Source organism: Saimiri boliviensis, chromosome 13, assembly GCF_048565385.1.
Source record: "Saimiri boliviensis isolate mSaiBol1 chromosome 13, mSaiBol1.pri, whole genome shotgun sequence".
NCBI lineage: Eukaryota > Metazoa > Chordata > Mammalia > Primates > Cebidae > Saimiri > Saimiri boliviensis.
Window position 1 is genome coordinate 60,491,565 of NC_133461.1, and position 18,768 is coordinate 60,510,332.

General features: G+C 41.5%; 1 protein-coding gene and 1 pseudogene across 20 annotated transcripts in view; both read right to left on the minus strand.

Moving 5' to 3' along the window:
• LOC141580822 (distal membrane-arm assembly complex protein 1 pseudogene) overlaps positions 1-18,762 on the minus strand; it is a 33,504-nt pseudogene extending 14,742 nt beyond the window's left edge.
• DLGAP1 (DLG associated protein 1) overlaps positions 1-18,768 on the minus strand; it is a 966,546-nt gene that overhangs the window by 210,785 nt on the left and 736,993 nt on the right. The gene's annotated exons all lie outside the window — the stretch shown is intronic.

The window sequence follows — 18,768 nt, forward strand, 5'->3', positions numbered from 1 at the left end:
GGGCAAGGCCTGGCAGAGACTTGGCTATAAACACGATGATCTCAGCCACAGAGTATAAGAGGGCAGCACATAAGGAAGTAAAAACAAGGCCAAGGGCATACTCCTGTTGTTTCAGGCATTTAAAACTGATAAGAACTGATTACTGAAGAGGATAAAAGCTACAGCTTGATGCCCCTCCTGTAATGACTCCAGTGATCAATGCTTTCATCATAGAAGTGAATCAGATCATATCACCATGAATGATAAAATTTGTGTTAAAAAATAGCCAGGTGAATCGGCCTGTTTATAAAATGTTTATGCCCAAATGGTCTGTTGGAACAAAAATAGAATGTAAAACAAAAAACAAAAATATCTACCTAGGTGAGACAACTACAACCTCAACTTCCACCACTAAAAACTGGCTCAGCTATGCCACCCAGATCATCAGCCGTGTTGACTGTGGTGAGGAATAAGACAGAAATCTAGCCGGGTGTGGTGGCTAACACTTGTAATGCCAGCACTTTGGGAGGCCAAGGTGGGAGAATCACTTGAGCCCAGGAGTCTGAGACCAGCCTGGACAATGCAACAAAGCTCCATCTTTACAAAAGAATTTAAAATGTTAGCTGGCTCAGTGGCACCATCTGTGGTCCCAGCTACTTGGGAGGCTGAGGTGGGAGGATCGCTTGAGCCCAGGAATCAAGACTGTCATGACTCATGATCATGCCACTGCACTCCAGTCTAGACAACAGAGTGAGAGCTTGTCTCAAAAAGAAAGAAAAACTTTAAAAAAAAAAAAAAAAAAGGAAAACGGAAATGCATCTGAGTGTGAGGATGTGGTTTAGGCATGGGGAGCATGGGGATGAGCTGTGGGAAGGGAGGCATGTAGAAATGTATAAGGGTGTGTGAGACTGAGCAAACTATTCCTGGGTTCTGGCTAGAGGTCTTTTTGTGAAGCTCATGGTGACCCCGCCAGGGCGGTGTGGGGTGGGGGGCTGGAGGTTTTGGTTTTCTTTCTGCTCTGTCCTGAAGGCTGAGGCTGCAAACCCAGAATACACACTTACGGAGTGGACATCTCACTGCACTTTTTGCCTTCTCAGCTCTCTTTGAGAAATGCAGCCCCACCTTTATTTCTTGCGGGTTCTAGAAGAGGTGGAAAACAGCCTGGACTGTAGTGGGGGTCAGCTCAGCGTCCCTGTGGTACTGAGCAGGGCTGGACGTCGGGAGCAAGAGCAGTGTTCGCTGCGGGGCTCGCACTGCCTGCAGCTCACGTTTTTCTGGCCGGGCTCTCCCTACTGGGCATGCAGGGCCTCTGCTGCAGTTAGCCAAGGCCTGGATATCCCACTGGAAAGTCTCACCTGGGGCTCATGCTTCACCTGTGCCTGCTAACTTAGACAAACACCTTAGGGAAGGCCCTCCTTAGAGAAACACCTCATGGAATTCTTTAACCTCGGTTGATAAGAGCTCATAGTGACCCACAGTGTTATTTTCTCCAAGTAGGAGATAGGCTGCGATTTTTGAGCGGCCCGTTACAGGGAAACCGTATGGGGTATGGCATGGCAGTGGCGTGGGGAGCTAGTTACCAGGGAGCTTGTCAAGCCACAGAACTGCCCTTCTAATTATTCCCTGGCTTATTGCAGCTGACATCATGGGGGTCTCCCACAGTGCATATGGGAAAATGAAGGAGGCAATCACAAGTTTTAGTTAAAGTGCTTAAGTTACTACTTTTTGCAGCTAGCAGGACTGTAAGTTTAAGCAAGCGCACCAAAAAGAAGCGGAATCAATTCACTCCTAACCGACTTACCCAGTTTGAAAGGTAAATTCATAGGAGCAAAGTTGTCTTACTGGTAATTTTTGTTTTAGAGAGTCACCCTTCAGATGTGCTAGGAAGGATAGGGTGGGTATTTGTAAAAGCCCTAGTATTGGCCTTTAAAGCTGTCATTCTTTTCAATCAATCCTCATCAAACCCTGCTTTGGTGCCAAAACCAGACGCAGGATATTGGGAGATCTATATACACACAGAATAGACCCTGAACCACCAACAGGTACAACGTGGGCTCATGTTGACTCGAGACCATTCTACCGTTTCTTTGTCTCACTGCTTCTTTGCTGCTGTTCACAGCTGGATCAGCTGAGCTAGACTTTGCACAGCTGCAACTGATTGGACTCCCCGTTGCCTTTTTCCAGAACATGCAGTTGGTGCCGTAACCTACAAAAGAGATATTGACCCTACAACTGAGCAGATTAGGAATGATAAAAATGAGGACAAGGTCAATCCAAGATGGATAGCATTGAAGGCCTGTGGACACATCACTCAGACAACTGAAGTTTTTGCAGTAATTGGAAAGATTTGTGCATCTGGGGTAGGCTTCAGTCTAAAAGGGGAAATGAGTAAATGTTACAGTGGCTTGTTAGTAGTTAGAAGTATGAGCATGTGCAAATTGCCGTTTTGGATAAAAATTACGGCATATGGTATAAGACAGAAGCATGCGCAGTGGAGGCAGAAGCAATAAGCAGGACGCTGATGAATTATGCTTCTGCTCATACTTCTATTTTGAGTACTCAGAATTTGCTTTAAGTCTTCCACTTGATTGTACCTTCAGTAATCATAAGTATTTGCTGGTCCTTCCTCTGATATAAAGTGTGACACTTGTGTGATAGAAAGACACACTCGTTGTGACACAGAGCACCCAGGAGAGCTTGGTGCACTGCAGATGTTCAGTGGGTGTCCACGGCGGGACTGCTGTGGAGAGTACCCACATTTGAACATATGGGAAATCCAAAAATAAAAGGTTTTGAGGATGAGCAGCCAAGTGGGGACACTATCAGGATTCCGCCTTATTCTGAAACACCCACATTTCCTCACAGCATAGGCAGAGGATGTGCCCTAGGAAGCCAGCTTGATCAACCAATTCTGTTGACAAGCTTCTGGGGGTGTGGTGCTAATATCAGAAACAATTTCTTAAGAAAGAACTTTATCCACAGAAACAATTTCTTAAGAAAGAACTTTATCCAAGTGCCACAAGTTTCTTAATCTTTTTTTTTTTTTTTTTAAAGCAGTTCTGATTCGAGGTTAATTTCAGGGGAGACAGATATGGGTGTCCTGTTCAGTCATATAATCCTATGAAGACTTTCCATGGAAGCAAAGCAAAACAATGCATGATTTTCTAAGACAGCTTAGGGTTTTTCCACTATGCAGCTGAAATCCAGAAGAGTCATTTTTGGAAAGAATCGCTACAAACTACATGCAGGTTTGAATAGTCCATTGTTTCTCAAACACAGCCATAGTCATGCATGAGTGGACTGATGTACAGCCCCAGAAGGGGTGGAAATACAATCCCAGAAGGGATGACGATGCAACCCCAGAAGGATGGAGATGCACTCCCAGGGGGAGGCTCTGGATAACCTGTACAGTTCCTATTAATGTTCATGATGAAACCTAAGCACTAGGCTGAAATTAAGCTTCAGTTTGCTCATCACCTTGGGTTGAAAGCCTCCTGGTGTACACAATCAGCTTGACTGTCACGGCACACTAACAGGTTTAAAAAAATTAACTGATTATGCGGGTTGTTTTTTTTGAGACGGAGTCTCGCTCTGTCACTCAGGCTGGAGTATAGTGGCGCGATCTTGGCTCACTGCAAGAGATTCTCCTGCTTCAGCCTCTCTGAGTAGCTGGGATTACAGGCATGCACCACCACGCCTGGTTAATTTTTGTATTTTTTAGTCGAGACAGGGTTTCACTGTGCTGGTCAAGCTGGTCTCGAACTCCTGACCTCAAGGTGATTCTCCTGCTTCTGTCTCCCGAAGTACTGGGATTACAGGTGAGAACCATTGCGCCCAGTCATGTTTTAAAATCCCACAGGCAACACTGCAGATGTAGTTTCTCTTTCTTTTAGATGAAGGCTTTACAATGCTTTGAAGTAACTTGTCCTACAAAATACGGATTGGGAAATACCAGCCTTTGGTAGTCTTGTCCAAGGTAGTATAACCATATGAATGAAGGAAACTCAACTGCTTATTTCTGGGATCTCATTCCTGCTACATTCCCTCAAACAGAGAGTTCCAGAAGAACATAGGCCAGAAAGAGAGAACTGGTGAGCATGGCTATTTTTACTTTTCCTAAAGTTTCCCCCAGAGCTATTAGAACGGGTGAGAAATGGACAAATGCCTTTGAGTTCTCTCTGGAAAAGAGTAAGAAAAAGGGAAGGCAAAGGAAAAGTCAAGGAAGAGGTTTGAGAAGGGAAAGGCACAGACTGCAACAAATGTCACCAGCTAACTCAGTAGCACCATTTCCACTAGAGCCTGCACAGTGCTGCACTGAGGTGTACAGGTGTCCGAGAAAGCATTATCCTTTGTTTCATTGCTTTGACACAGCTCAGGATGCAAGGTTGCTTAATCCTCTTTCAGTGTGGGTTTATCAATATCACTTTCTCTCTGAATGGATAACGATGATGATGATTTGCCGTGACTTTTCACAATTCCACCCAGCACTTCATTTTTTCTATTTTCAAAAGCGCTTTCCCTTTCTGAAAACACAGATGGTTGACACTATTATATTAGAATGTGGCTGTGACAGAAACCTTTTTTCTTACCATAATTGCTTGGGGAGTTTTTCTGGCTGGAACACAGGTACAACTGAACACACGCCCCTGAGAGCTGAGCTTTTGTTAGAGTAAAGACTACAAAGGCATGGATTTATGTTTTTAAAAACACCATGAGCTGGTTTTATGTAGCTTTATTCCTTTGTCCTAAAGTCCCTTCGCTTCAAAAACCACCTGCAGCTGTGGTTTGCAAATTAACTGCTTCTGACATCTGACGGGGAGGGAAAAAAACCCTGCAAAAATCTACAAAACCTCGCTTGCCACCAGTCTGAGGGTCAAGGAAGGCAAGGAAAAGCACATTTTTAAAAAATTTAGTTTTAATGTTGAAAAATAATTTCTTACTAGAAGGAGACGTTGTATACTCAGCTAAATAAGAACAATAGCATAGCAGCACCTTTCTGGAGGTCATCTCCAATGATCCAACACAATAATCACTGTATCCAAAAGATTTCATTTAATCAAGATATAAAAAAGGTGCAACCTGAAGGATATGCTGACATGAGATGTATATTGCTTCCAATAAGACCAAGCCAATGAAATATTAGCTATTTCCTCCTTAAAAATAGTTTCTTGGCTGGATACGGTGGCTCATTCCTGTAATCCCAGCATTTTGGGAGGCTAAGGTGGGAGGATCACTTGAGACTAGCCTGGAAAATATAGTGAGACCTTGTCTCTAGAAAAAATTTAAAAAATTATCTGAGCACAGCAGCTTGTGACTGTGGTCCTACCTACTCAAGTGGCTGAGGTGGGAGGATTGCCCCAATCCAGGAGGTTGAGGCTGCAGTGAGCTGTGATTGCACCACCGCACTCCAGCCTGGGAAACAGAGTGAGACCCTGCCTCAAAATGTTTCTTTTCTTTTATTATAAAAGTGAAACATGTACACCTCAGAACATTTGAAAACTACGGTATAAAGAGAAAAACAAAACCATTTTGGTTTCAATATCAAAGACAACCACTTTAACATTCCGGTGTATTTCCTTCTAGTGTTTTTTTTCCCTGAGCAAAAATTCTTGACACATGCTGAGTTATGTGTGTATGTACACAAACACACCATTTTGGATACTGCTTCCATGTCCTGTGAATTTCTAGTTTTATATAATACCAAAGTTGTCCCCCTTCCCATATTACTGATTACTCTTTCTAAACATTTTTGGGCTGGGTACAGTGGCTCATGCCTATAATCCGAGCACTTTGGGAGGCTGAGGTGGACAGATTGCTTGAGGCCAGGAGTTCAAGACCAGCCTGAGCAATATAGTGTGATAATGCCTCTAAAAAAAATTAAAAATTTTTTTTAGAGATTTTCATATGTAGCTTGGGTTGTTTCTTATGGCTTGGATCGGTACAAAGAGTGGAAGTTTGCTTTTTTTTTTTTTTTTGGTGGATATTCAAAACAGAGAAGAGATCTCCATCCCAGCAGCTTTCTACTATCTTGTGAGCCTTCTGGAATTATGATACATTTCAAAAGAAAGCTAGAAAACAAATAGAAAGAAAATAAATATGTGGATGCAAATCCTCTATAGATTTTCTCATAGGTTTATATTCACTCTAGAAATGTGATCAGCATCTTTAGTTAGATGTTTATAGGCAAAAATTTGAGCTCAGGTTAGTACTGAGGTTCTATTAGCACCACCTAGTTATTTGCAGATAAGAGAGGGAAAAGGAAAGAAGGGTGGGTAGGCATTTCACCTCCACGGGGCTTTGGACGGAAAAGTACAGAGAAAGAACACAGTGGATGAACGGCCTGAGAATGAAACAGAAGGCTTTCTCTGCAGAAGTTAGCACTTACCAGTCTCCTGGATTCTTGCTATCACCCATTTCTAGAGATTCTTTTCTTCCAAGGAAGAAATGATTGAAACTTTGTTCCTCAAACTGCTTTGTGAGTAACACGTGACCACCCCACTCTCTCAGAAATGAAGTGGTTTATTTTCAGGTGCTTGAGAAAACAGTCAAGAATTTTCTGCTCCTTTGGAGACATCAGAGTCACCCCAGAAAGCTATAGGGTTCATTGGAGCAGCAAATTTCCCGAGGAAATCTTACGTTCTCACCTCTCAACAGATATTCATGGGGCAAATTCTATGTACAAGAACTACAGATTTTGTATTTAGATGGCTAACTGCTGAACCACTGCAAAGTGACAAAGTGACTGGTTAAAGTTAAAGCCTTTAAATAAGTCTTTAACTCCTTGTAGGGTCACAAGGTAGTAACTGAGATCTTATATTAGGGTGGTAGAAACTTCAAGACTGCTGCATGTCAAAGTCTAGTGCTTGCATTCTGTTGACTTAAGTAATTTAGAAAGCGTTAAGGGTTTTCGGATTGTGACTTTCTCATTCTCTTTTTCTGAGAATGAGAACAGTTCTTCATGTTTCAGGTCACTAATTTTTTTTTTTTTTAAGGAAAGTTGCTTTAATTTGTGGCAGTTTAACCTGGATTTATTCTTTTCATTTAAAGGGATACAATACATGCACTACTAATAAAACCAGAAAAGACATTAATGTAGCTGCCAGCTAGAATTGACAAACACAAGGCAATTCCATAAGCAATATAAGTAGAGAAGTTCTGATATTATTCTTTTTATTATTTTTGAGTTAGAGTTTCATTCTTGTTGCCCAGGCTGGGGTGCAATGGCACAATCTTGGCTCACTATAACTTCTGCCTCCCGGGTTGAAGAGATTCTCCTGTCTCAGCCTCCTAAGTAGCTAGGATTACAGATGTCCACCACCATGCCTGGCTAATTTTTGTATTTTTAGTAGAAAATGGGGTTTCACCATGTTGGCCAGGCTGGTCTCGAACTCCTGACCTCAGGTGATCCACCCGCCTCAGCCTCCCAAAGTGCTGAAATTACAGGCATGAACCACCATACCCAGCCTATCAGTATTATTTTTAAAGACAAGTTATATTCTAGTCAAGTTCAACTCTGATTGCTGCCTAAATCATCTTAGATATTTGAAGAACAATGGATACTACTATGTTTGAGGATTCTTAGTCTTCTTTAAAAAAAATCAAGATTGTTGAGTTTTTGTTTTGCTTTTGTCCTATGATAGGTTTTTTTTTAAGAAAAAAAAAAAAAAACTAATAAATTTAGCCCATACATTGCAGAATGGTAAAGAATGCTGATACCAGTAAGAGGCACTGTGTAGTGTGACTGGCTGGTCTCCCATTGTGGCTGTCCATGTGACAGTTGGGTCATGTTTGGTGGGGCCATTTCTGGAACGCGTGGAAGAAATAACTTTTTTATTCAACAGGTAGATGATGTTATGTGATGGAGATGAAACAGTGCCTGCCCACCTATCCTCTTCTAAGGAAACCGCCCTGCTTTTCAAAACCCTTATTGAGGGAGTTGTGGCCAGTTGAGTCACTGGAATCTCAGAAGGAGGGGGATGAAAAAGTAGCCAGAGAAATAATGGCTGAAAATTTCTCAAATACGGTAATTTGGGGAAAAATATGGGCAGATCCAATAGACTTTCCTTCTCTAAAAGTTTCTAAATTATATTTGACATTTGAAGCAAAAAGTATAACATTGTCCAATGTGGCTCTTCATGTATATATAGGAAATAGTTAAGACAATTTTAAATGGGAGGGGCAAAGAGACTTGAAGGGAGGTAAGGTTTCCATACTTCATTCAGGTGGCAAATGTGGATACTAGGAGATCTTCGTGGTGATGGAATGGTTCTACATCTTGATTACAGAGGTGGATACAGAAATCTACAGGTGATAAAAGTATGGAGTATTCATACACATTGTAACAATGTCAGTGTCCTGGTTTCGATATTGTCAAGATGTAATTGTTGGGGAAACTGAGTGGGGGTACAGGGACCTCTCTGTACTATCTTTGTAATTTCCTAATTATCTGTAATTATTTCTAATCAACAACATAAAATAAAAGATGATTGAAGGAAATTTCTTGAAAATGATAAAAGCAAACATCAAAGTCTCATTGTGATTCTGTGGCCACAATCAATATTTTAGAAAAGAGAAATGTTTTCAGAAGCAATGTAGTGGACAAGATGGATGCACTGATTTTCATAAATTTTAAAATTTCATTATGGGGCAAATATGTAATGGAATAAGAATGTTAGGTGAAAAAGGAATTTAAGGTTGGCGTTGAAGAGTCAGTATGGCAGTTCTAGCCAGAAATTCCGGATGAACTTCTGTCTTGATTAGATCTGAAACTTCTTGTGAGACATACATCTCTACAGCATGAAACTGGGTAAGCAATGTTAAGTTTAATAATATTATGTACCCCTTTGAAACCATAAAATATTCTAGGGATAAAAGCTAATTAAATTTTGACAGTTTGTCATAGTTTTCAAATAACTTAGACTAGTTGTTTTCTTCTGTAAGCTTAATTAGAAGTTACAGAATTAGAATTAGTATTTTCAGTCATATCGATAATTGGAAGAAAAAGGTAAAACAAAAAAAGAAGAAACATTCTCTTGTATGTTGGTGGAAACTGCATGTCAGTAGAATACCAGCAGATGGCAAAGAAAGCTTTCAAAATGTTGATAGTTACACGATCATTGATTTGTCATTCAAATAAATGTAAGACTGTTTCAAATGCCAATATTGTAAAATCATGGTACTATTCATTGTGGTCATCTCTAGTTTTAATCAAGGACACTTGGCAGCAGGAAACGTTTTCCCTGAAAACGTGACAGAAAGTCAATGGCAGGAGGTATAGACAGAAATACAAAATTTCAGGTCTTGGATTTACCATCTGGAGCTGAATAATGTTACTCTTAAAGTGGCTTTGCAGCACGGTCCAACTGCCAGTATTAATTACATGGGTGGTTTCCAATTGCTATTACTTTGCTATATTTGTTAGAGTTTAATACGAACTGGATCAGACAACTCTGGATTATGGAGGCTTTTATAAATGGCGGTTTCTTCCACCGTAAAAGTGCTTATGGGCCGGGCACGGTGGCTTATACCTGTAATCTTAGCACTTTGGGAGGCCGAGGCAGGAGTATTACTTGAGCCGAGGAGTTTGAGATCAGCCTGGGCAACATACCTTGTCTCTACAAAAAACAAAACAAAACAAAACAAAACAAAATAGCAACAACAACAAAACCCATGAAACAAAACAAAACAAAACAAAAAACAAAATTAGCTGGATGTGGTGTAATCCCAGCTACCCTGGGTGCTGAGTTGGGAAGATTGCTGGATTGTTTGGGCCAGGATGTTGAGGCTGCCATGAGCTGGGATTACACCACCATATTCCAGCCTGGGAAACAGAGTGAGACCCTGCCTCAAGAAAAAAAAAAAAAAAAAAGGTGTCTGTGGAGGTATCACAAAGAAAAAAGTGAATGATAAAGATGCACATTGAAGGAGCCTGTTGTTCTAGTCTGTTTCTGATTGACCTTTGTAACTGGGTTGTTACTGCTCACGTCTTTGCTCTACAGTTCAATCAGGAGACTGCTCATATCAGAATTACGTTACTGCAGGATTTCTTTACTAAACCCAAGGGCACAGACTCCTGACCACTTCATCAGCCTCAAAACAGAATTTGCCACCTGCTTAATTTACACAGGAGTTGGCAAAAATTGTTTTTTCCTTTTAGTGCTGTCTGGCAATACCATGACTAAATCAGGGGATTGGATATTTGATCTTCCAAATCCACATAATGTCAAAACGCCTAAGTGTTTCAGGAAATTTTAAACCTGGAGAGTATTTTCTTTCTATGGGCTTTTAAAAAAATTTAATTTCAGTCTTTTTTTTTTAACATCTTTTTCTTTAAACAGGTATTTCACAGACAAAACAACATGAGAGGCCATGTCAATAATATGTGAATAAATGTTTCTTTAAAAAAGAGAATTTTTCAGAAATTGTTATAGAAAATACAGGTTTCAAATATGGCAGGAGCTAAATCCATATTTATGAGAGGAAATAATGAAAGAAAAAAGCTCCTAGGCCTCTTATTCCAGAAATGGATTTGCATTAAATTATTTTAGATTATACCATACTTTCCAAGGCATTTATTGATGATTACAGAGAGAATTTCACTTATTAGCTGCAGGGCCTAGTCAAGTTGTACAAACCCTCTAAATCTTACTGTTTTTTCTCTGTTTGATTAAAATGATAATATCGCATACAAGTCATAGAGCATTCATTAAGATTACCTTAGATAATCCATGCAGCTGGTTTGTATGCTTGTCAAATAGTAAGTGCTTAAAAGTTAGCTATTATCATTATTATTAAACTAAGCCAGATTGAGAGATTTAAAATCAAAGCCAAAGTAGAAGCATTCTAATTTGTAATTTGCAGAATGCTTTCTTATGAATGATCTCAGGTGAACCTTACCACAACCTTAAAGGCCAGTGTGTCAGAAAACCCTGGAAGCCCCTTCACTGTTCGCTATACAATAACCCCACCTGTGTGCCAACGTAGAGTTGCTTGTTGGCTGTCTGTAAGGCATGGTCCCTCAAGGTTGGCACTCCGTTCCCAAGAGGTGATTTATGTACTTTAAAACAACCTCAGGAGACGGAGGCAGACAGTATTCTTCAGATTTTAAATCTTGCTCTGTGTCTGATAGGACTTTTGCATTTTTATGACTTCTTAATATTATAGAGGAATCCTACCTCGAGTGCCCCAAAGAAGAAAGAAAAAGTTATAACCAAAAGTCTTCTGAAAATCATCACTGTCAGTTTCCTTCAGTGTAAAAGCGGACAAGGATAAGTTGCCTCACAAGAGGAGTAGGTTGTGCCATAAATCTTGCTCTTTTTCTTTGTCTGAGCCTGCAAGGGTGGAAGTATGTGATGTCTCCAGTTCCACTTGGAGAGATTCAAAGAAGGAAAACTCATTAGCAGAGGAACGAGGAACCAGTCCGAGCAGAATCTGAATATTTATTATTTGATTTTATCTTGAATCAAAAAGAAAGGTGCTTTGTTCAGAAAGCTTCTGATCGATATCTGTCCCTCCGACTTCTGAACCTTTGCCTCCCTGCTTTATAACAAGGATTTATTAATTAACTTGGTGCTTGGCAGAAAGAAGTGAGCTTTCTCTGAACTCTAAGAATTCTCCAAAAATGGTCATTAATGCTGGGAAGAGGAGCAGCACTGTAATCTCATTTTATACATGAAGAAACTGAAGTTCAGATTAACTTCATACTCAAGCAATAATTAATTTGTAGAGCTGGGAACCAAAGGAACACAGGGCTGTTTACTGAGACACCTGGGTTTCTTATTCTGACTTTGCCTCCAGCTCGAGGTTCACCACTTTGGGTCTTCATTTCCTTACCTTTGAATGGGTTCAATGAATTAGATCGGTGCAGCAGACTTTTTCTGTAAAGGGCCAGATAATAAATATATTTGGCTTTATGGGCTAAAACATTCCTTTAGAGACTACTCTGTAGGAACTATTCAACTCTGATTTTCAAAGAGGAAACTATTGCCAAGGTGTGGTGGCTCATGCCTGTAATCCTAGCACTTTGGGAGGTCAAGGTGGGTGGATCATGAGACCATCCTGGCCAACATGGTGAAACCCTGTTTTACGAAAAATACAAAAATTAGCCAGGCATGGTGGCATGTGCCCATAGTCCCAGCTGCTTGGGAAGCCGAGGCAGGAGAATTGCTTGAACCTGGGAGGTGGAGGTGTTGCAGTGAGCTGAGATTGCACCACTGCACTCCAGTCTGGAGACTGTGAGACTCCATCTCAAAAAATGAAAGAGGTAACTATTCAACTCTGCTGAAACTTCTGTTTACAGATAGCAGGTAAACAAATGGGTGTGAGTTATGTCTGATGACACTTAGCTTACAAAAACAGGCAGCAGGTTGGACTTGGTCCATAGGCTGTAGTTTGCAGACCACTAGACTGGATGGTGTAGAAGTTTCTTTTGCTGCTAATATTTGATGCCTCAATTTGTTTTAATAACAATGCCATTTCTCTAGGAAAGTCACCTTGATCATTCAATCATCTGTGGCTTGTACAGTTTGTAGAATACTTAGAGATTTTTCTGCAGCTTCTCCTTTCTTCTTCTGTTTTTGAATGCCTGCTGTGTGTACTGCAAATACAAATTATTATCTTAATGTCATTCTGCTTAGGGTTTAGGGTTTGTGTGTGGGAAGAGAGGGGAGCAGGGTGTTGGGATTGGAGTGTAGGGTGCATGAAGATGGGTTAGGTGTGGTCTTCTGGGCAGGACGACTGACTCAGAATGAAGACCCAAACCTGCAGGAGAACCTGCTGAATGTTCTGACTTCAGATGATCAAAAGGTTAGCTGTTGGCCAGGCGCGGTGGCTCACGCCTGTAATCCCAACACTTTGGCAGGCCGAGGAGGGTGGATCACGAGGTCAAGAGATCGAGACCATCCTGGTCAACATGGTGAAACCCCGTCTCTACTAAAAATACAAAAAATTAGCTGGGCATGGTGGTGCGTGCCTGTAATCCCAGCTACTCAGGAGGCTGAGGCGGGAGAATTGCCTGAACCCAGGAGGCGGAGGTTGCGGTGAGCCGAGATCGCGCCATTGCACTCCAGCCTGGGTAACAAGAGCGAAACTCCATCTCAAAACAAAAACAAAAACAAAAACAAACAAACAAAAAAAATGTTAGCTGCTTTTGCTATTTTTTGTTTTTTTGAACCAAGTCTCACTCTGTTGCCAGGCTACAGTACAGTGGTGCGATCTCAGTTTACTGCAACCTCTGCCTCCTGGGTTCAAGCGATTCTCCTGCCTCAGCCTCCCAAATAGCTGGGACTACAGGTGTGCGCCACCATGCCCAGCTGATTTTTGTCTTTTTAGTAGAGGTGAGGTTTTACCATGTTGGCCAGGATGGTCTCGATCTCTTGACCTCGTGATTGGCCCACGTTGGCCTCCCAAAATGTTGGGTTTACAGGTGTAAGCCACTGTGCCCAGCTTGCTTTTGATATATTAAGCAAGGCTTGAGCAATCATTTCAGAGCTGCCAGGAATGGGGTATGGTGTAGGGTAGAAAGACGGAAGAACATGTCTCAATTTAAGGGGAAACATGATTTCTCCTGTTACAAAAATCAAACTGTAAATACTTCTGTAACTGTGGTCCCAAGCCATATCCAAGAGGGTAAACTCTGTTGACTCTCTGCTTTCCCATGGGGGCCACTGTACCCTCGGTCCTTACTCCCCTTCCTGAACTATGTGAAGGAGACGGGGGCAGTTCAGCTCCATCACTGTTTAAGAAATTCCTCTAATAAGAAAATTAGAGTATTGATTGGGAACAGTGGCTCACACCTGTAATCCCAGCACTTCAGGAGGCTGAGGTGGGGGGATCGCTTGATTTCAGGAGTTTGAGCCCAGCCTGAGCAACATAACAAGTCTTCGTCTTTACAAAATTTTTATAAAAAATTAGCCAGGCATGGTGGAATGTGCCTGTGGTCCCAGCTACTCTTGAGGTTGAGGTGAGAGGATCACTTGGGCCTGGGAGTTAAGGCTGCAGTGAGCCATAATCACACCACTGAAGTGCAGCTTGGGCAACACAGCAAGACTCTGTCTCAAAATTAAATAAAAAAGAAAATAATATAGCACACAGGCCAAACTTAAGAGTAACAGTGTGGCAAATGAATCTATTTACTCTTTTTATAAATTGTATTATTGCTACATAAAGCTTCTTTGGAATTTCAAAGTGAAGAATATTTGTGAAAACCAGAGAGTATGTTGAGTGTGGTGGCTCATGCCTATAATCTCAGCACTTTGGGAAGCTGAGGCAGGTGGATCACTTGAGCTCAGGAGTTTGAGACCATCCTGGTCAGCATAGTGAAACCTCATCTCTATCGAAAATACAACAAATTATCGGGATGTGGTGGCATGTGCCTGTAGTACCAGCTACTCAGGAGACTGAGATGGGAGGATCGCTTGAGCCCAGGGGTGGGGTGGGGTGAAGGTTGCAGTGAGCCATGATTACACCACTGCCCCCCAGCCTGGGTGACAAAGCGAGACCCCATCTCAAAAAATGAAAGAAAATTAGCCAGGTATGGTGGTGTTCACCTGTATTCCCAGCGACTCGGGAGGCTGAGGTGGAGGATCGCAGACCAGGAGTTGGAGGCTGCAGGAAGTCATAACCATACCACTGCCCTCCAGCCTGGGTGACACAGGGAGAGTCTGTCTCAAAAAAAAAACAAGAGCAAACAAACAGAACCCTCCCACCCCAGGAGAATATACAACATCATAGTTTGCCTACTTCTATCAAGGAGTATTATTTCTATTCAAATGTTATATTTGACATTAAAATCATAAAAAGTCATAAATGCTTATTTTTAATATCTCCCTAACTCTCTACCATCCGCCTCTCCCCACCTACTACTTGGTAGGAAACCACTGCAAATGATTTATTTTGTGTCCTTTTTGAAGGTTTTTCTTCTGTATGTTTACAAGCGTGTTCCTGTATTTGGCCGGGTGTGCATCCATGCATGATTATTAGACAGTGTTTCTGCCTATTCAGACTACTGGTACCACCAGGTACAAGTCTGCCTAGATACAATGTGATAATGCCTTTTGATAGGTCCTAGGAAATATTCAGCACAGGAAGTAAAACAAAAACGTAACCTCAAACACATACAATTGCATTGGCGTATTCCTTCAGAGGCAGGTTTAATCCAGTACTCTGAAGTGGAGGTCTGGGTGTATTTCCAGCATCAACTTCTACTTTTACCTAAAATATTTAGATGATTGAGGCAAGGGTTCTTGTTTTTTAGTCATGAGATTAACTGATTGACTTTTTTCATTCTACTTTCCTATCCTAATATTTCTACTGTAACATTGCACTCATATTTTCTCCTCTAATATTACCTGTAGTCCCAGGCACTGTGGTTTATATTAAAACTTGTTGAGTCTATTGGATGGGGAGAAATCTGGGTGCCTGAAGTAGATTATAGGCGGAAAGACCCTAAGATTCTATCATAGTTAGATAAACCGAGAAGTCCATAAATGCAAGGAAACATAACTTTAAGTCACTGTAACTCTATCCCTAATTTGTCCTGATTTGCTGAGATGTCTCCATTCATCCTTGATCACCTACCAATAGCTAAAGGATCCCTGCGGCCCCCTAGAGCTGAGCCCATCTTCATAATTCTCTCATGTGGCATCAGACTCTTGTCTGTGATTTCATTTTACTAACATGAATAAAGAACAAGGCTGGAAGAGAAAGATTTAGTAGCATATTTTGCTGAAAATTTGAGCAATTAACATGGGCTGACCCAAATGTCCAAGATTCAGAATGTGGATTGTTGAGGAGAGAAATTCTACCAATTAAGGGCAGTTGACAAAAATGAGGATTTTTTTCAGGACAAAGGGTAAGTTTAGGAAAAATGGAATCTGTTGTGAGTATCTGAGAATAACGAGCAAAGGAAGAGAGGCAAACAGAGAAATCTACGTCAAGTCCTGCTAAACGGAGATGTGTATCCGACCCGCGCATGTGCGGAAATCAATACAGTTAGAGTAAAGTCATTTCCCAGGTTTCACAGATGAGTGCATTCTTTCAAAAATTAGTAGGTCACGTAAGAAAGTCAATTTTCTGCATTTTTCTACAGGAAATTATATTTGATTCAGTATAAAAAGGAAACTAGTGGAAGAAAATTAATATGACAATACTGAGATCATGTGAGAAAAGAAGGAAATATGTGTGTGTGAAAGAGAGAGAGAGAGAGAAATAGCACACAGGAGTAGTAGGAGGGGCAGAATGAAGGACAGAGACCCTTATTATATCATACAATAATGAATTTTTAAAGAACAAATCCATGTCATAGAGAAACTGTGAAAGGTAATACTGGAAAAATATCCTATATGCTTACTTAGAATCTACGATAATGCTTTAGTACTTAAACTGTTTATTTTTCCACGCCTGTGAAGATGATGCATCACGTTAATTTAATGATTCTGGGTGAAGTACCAGCTGCCCTGTGCAAACACTCGGCATTTTATGCACCACCTCCCCCCAGAGGTAAGTCATATCTTTCTGCTCTTAAATCCTTGCAGCGGCAGCGAAGCCTGGAGCCTTCCCCAAGAGAGCTGCAGGTGGAGGTGGCTCCGTACTTAGGATAAGATTCAGAGAGCCCAGGAATCACCTCTGTGCAGCTTTGATTCACTTCTCCCCATTTTGGGTGTTTTCCCACATAGCGTCTCTGGCTAAAGCCCTTTAGATTCAATTTGGGTTCTAAATGGAACTACGTAAGACGTCTTTCCAGGGCCCATTCATCTCCTGCCCTGATAGTATTTTGGCAAATACTACAAACACGACAAATAGTTCCACAGTATAAGTATTTCTCATGCAATATTTGGGATATACCTATCCGGCAGAATTATTCACTCTTTACCTGAAATTAAAATTTAACTGGACAACCTGGATTTTATTTGGCAACTCTATTGCTTGAGCTCTGGGAGCCTCTGGAGTATGTGAGAGGGGTCTTAGGAGGGCAGACCTGAGTGTGTTTGGGGCAAGGAGCACGGGACAGGTGCTGATGCAGGGATTGTTAAGTAAAACGACAAAAACACGCAAATCTCACAGGCGAGCAGAGAAAAGCCATTCCAGGTCTCTCACTCTTTTATCCACAACACCATCTCCTGAGGGGGAAGGAGTGAGCCAGCAGCCCTTTCCTTCCCGTTTTCCTGACAGCACTCCTTGTGACTTCTGGGCCAGGATCTGCATTTTATGTATTTAAGGAGCGATTTCAGCTGGCAGGCAATGAGTTCATCATAGAGAATAATGGACCAGACACTGGGAACGGGTTGTGTATGGGGTGGTGGTGGGTGGGTGGAGAAACGGGACACACCAAAAGACACAATGATACGCTACAGGCACAGGGTAGACATTCCACATCACACTGCGTGAATGCACACACACACACAAACGTGCTCATGGTTGATTTTTCAATAAATATTTTTTCTCTTCATAAATAACTCTCATTTAATTTATTAATGTCTGGCTGTTGTTAGAGAATTTCCTAGTGCGTAAGAACGTAACAGACATCCACTATCTCTGGTCTGGAGGTAGCCAGCTAGGGTCTGAGCTGCTGGGTCCCTGCTGAGCTGCTTGGCCATTGCAAGGTCTGGAAGCATTTCTTTTCCTAATACTGACATCTCAGTCTGCTGTGGTCAAGAATGAACACCTCTTGTTTAATTGTTTTTTTTTTTTTTTTTTTTTTAAATAAAATTGTCACCTCAATTCTACACATCTAGTTACAAGGATTTTAACTTGGATTTGAGGACCTTTTAACTCTTAAGCCTTCAAAAGTTTTGGACTGAATGGTAATTACTAACATTGGATGCACCTAGCACTAAAATAGAGTGATAACAATATTCCGACACAGGCTTTTCTTTCTAATTTATTCATCATTATTTATCTCGACTCTAAGTTTGATGATCTTCGTGTAGAATACGCTATATTGTAGTTATGCTAAGTTCAATCATAAAGTTAAGTCTAGTAAGACAGTGGGATTTTCTTTTTGGAACCGAAATGTTATATATATATTACATATGCACACATTGTCATACATAGCCCACGGCTATATTATTATGCAGGTTCCAGTGTCATGGAAACTCATTAAGCTTTTCTGTGTCTCTGTGCCTAAAATCTACTGACAAAAATGCAGTTTACCCACACACACTGAAATACAGTTTAGAGGGAAGAGGAGGTGCTATTTATACAGTATAGATAGAAGTTTTAAAATAGTGAAATAAATCTGCTTTCTGTTAAAATAAACTCATAAAATGTGCGATCAGTATTCCTGGGTCATCCATTTCTTCCTTCTTATTTTCTCACAGTGATATTTCAGGTCTTTTGGGATAGTCACTTTCTGGGTCTCTTGGAATAAAACAGTCATTTTAATTCTGTGATGGCCACAAGCAGGGTGTCTGGTTTATTTAGGGTCTCAGCCCTAAAAGGCCGAGCCTAATTACTGCGAGGAGGAGCTGGGAGGAGCTGGCGGGGATCAGCTCCCAGGACCTGTGTGGGGGTCTTGGAAGTCCCTCCCTGCTGGGCTGTGCTGTCGCTGCCTCATGGTGCTGTAGTTGCAGTTTGCCCTGCGGATGCCGAGATGGAGATGAGAAGTGGGTATGGGAGAGTTTCCAGAGATGGGGATAGAGGCAGGTAGGGAAGGAAAACCTCTGGTTTGTAGGACATGGGTGGTATCCTGTTCCTGGCAACTATGCGTGATGACAGCAAAGGCACAGTCTTTGGGGACAGTCGTGCCGTAGCCAGCACAGAGGCCAGGCTGGCTGCGGGCCCGCACACTCA